The sequence below is a fragment of the Numida meleagris genome, chromosome 5, assembly GCF_002078875.1.
Source record: "Numida meleagris isolate 19003 breed g44 Domestic line chromosome 5, NumMel1.0, whole genome shotgun sequence".
In the NCBI taxonomy this organism is placed as follows: domain Eukaryota; kingdom Metazoa; phylum Chordata; class Aves; order Galliformes; family Numididae; genus Numida; species Numida meleagris.
This window is the reverse complement of record NC_034413.1, coordinates 6,173,255-6,175,654: the sequence shown is the minus strand read 5'-3', so window position 1 is coordinate 6,175,654 and position 2,400 is coordinate 6,173,255. Positions and strand designations below refer to the sequence as shown.

The following is a 2,400-nucleotide window of genomic DNA, read 5'->3' as shown; positions in this document are numbered from 1 at the left end:
GCATGTGTGCACACATGCGTGTGATGAAGGGAAAGGGGCATTTTCCCCAAAGCTTCAATTTCAACTTATTTGTTATCATTGTTCATTAACTATGTGGTTGACCTAGGATGAGTCCAAAGGATTACAGAATATTTGTCTAACTATTTAACAGAAGCTTATAAAATAATAGTATTCATTAAACACCTCAGGTTGGCCTCCCACAGCCCCGTAATCCAAAAACATGAAAGGATGGATGAGATGAACGCAGGCACAACCATGGGTCAGATGTGACAGATCAGCTTGGTTTTAATAGGTAACCCTGTCCCCAGTGTAACTATGTTAAAGGGAGCTTTTCAGAAACCTCTGTCAACTGTCTGATTTCATGCTGATTTGTTTCTGGATGGGAGCTGCTGTTTTTCACTGGGAGGCTGAGTAGCTGGGATAATCAAATTCATGTCACCTGCAGCAAGGGTGGACTGAAAGGCATGACTAAACGGGGAGGAAAGCCAAGATAGTGTTTCACTGTCACCTGTGTCTTTAAAATACTGCTTACGCTTGCCATTGCATTTGCTGTCTGTGTAGTTTCTCATGGGAACACTAACAATTTCAGGATCACAAAAGCAAAGCCAGCAAAACTATTCTGAGAGCAGAGCCCTGAGGAACCGTTACTGTTTGCTTCAACAAGGGGCATGTGTCATCCTTTCTCATGTTCAGCAGCACAAATCCATGAAATTATAGCATGTATGGTCATCCTTTGGCAGGGTATGTATGGCCCGGAGTGAGAATGGCCAAAGAGTATGGGTCAGAATTATGGCTCAGATGCTGAGTGCTCTGCAGGAAAATTTCCCTCCAGATATAGAAACAGATGGATTTTTTTGTTCTGAAAAGATATGCAAAATAAGCAAGAATAAATAGAAGAGAAGCTGGAAGTTCTGGATCTGAATTTCCCCAGCAGCTGTGACCTATTTGGACAGGAGCCCTGGTGCAGCCCCATCTCTGTTTAAGAAGTGTTCTTTACCGGTGCTTCCTGCTGATTGCACTACCTGCAGCTGGTACATGTTAAAGAAACAGGTAACCTGTTCTCTTCTATTTGATTGAAAAAGAAGTCTCAAATCTTAGAAGAAAAGAGAGCTGCAAAATTTCAACACCAAAAGTCTGTTAGAATAGAGACATGACATATGGAAATTATCTGTGTTACATGTTAGGGTCTAGTGGATGTGCTTAGGTTAACAGCACTGTCTGCTCAGGCTCCTCTGCTTGCACTTTCCCTGTTCGTTGGGCCAGAACATAAACTGCTTTTCTGTGCTCTGCTGCAAGATACTATTGCACCAGCCTGTTACACAAATTTCCTGTTATGGCAGATCTGATATTTTATTTTCTATTTCTTTTGAACTAGAAGCCCGTGTTTCCTCACCTTGCTCTTCCAGGATCACAGATGGGATACACTGCTGAAGTACTGGTGGGGTCTCCAAGGTAGAACGATCCTTCTGAGTGACTGGCAAAAGCTGAGACCAAATTCACGACGTATTTCCAAGATGAACTTTCAAAGACACTTTTCTGGATCTTGTCTATGTCGGGACTTAAAAGTTACCCAACCCGGCTGACATGAGTGGACAGAGCAGGACATGGACTTACCCAGAAATAGATCTTTAGACATTCTTCAGTATAATACTTTGGTCACTGAGCATTCCTTACTAGTTAAAGAAGTACTTCCTTTCTAAGCCCCTTTATGAGTTTCCAAAAAAAGAAAAAAAGATCCTTTAGGCTGATACTTCTGTAGCTTTTGGAAAGTTTGGTAAAAATCCATATGGTTGGTTTTGAGCACGCTTAAAGAATTGTTTCAGATGTTTTACTTGTGCTTGGGTAACTGAAAACAGTTCAAACTTGGCATGGAGTCTCCAGTGAGAAATGTGGGCTTGGATAAGTTGGAAAAAAAACTGGTTCAGAAAGAAAGGAGTTATAAACAAGTGGAAATAGTATGCTTCAGTTACCCAGATGTATGCCAGGCAAGCATAGACGTCTGGATATTCACAAGCTGAAATAAATGCATCTGTATTTATTTAAATGTGTGATGTAATGTTCATGTGCAAACATCTCAGTAAATGGTAGGCATGTTAATTTTCCCATCTCACAAAGTAAATATAGACAATACATGTGATACACATGTATGTGCTGCTTAGAGGTGTCGGGCTGACCAAGGGAATGACCTGGAGCTCTTGGATGCCAATGAAAAGACTGCTCCTGAATGTAATGGAATATGGATCAGACTCCAATGCCCTAAAATCCTGTTCATGTATTAAAAAATAGAAAGGGTAAATACACATGTAAAATGTTAAAAACCTCATCAATCCTTGAATGTTTCCATTACATTATCTCAGATAATACTCAGTGCCAACTGCGATGAATTAAATGTTTCCACAG

General features: G+C 40.7%; 1 long non-coding RNA gene across 1 annotated transcript; it reads left to right on the top strand.

Annotated features, from left to right (window-relative positions):
* Positions 555 to 2,044, top strand: LOC110400470. The gene is made up of 2 exons (XR_002439874.1): positions 555 to 1,050; positions 1,376 to 2,044. It is a non-coding gene; the product is annotated as an uncharacterized LOC110400470 (long non-coding RNA).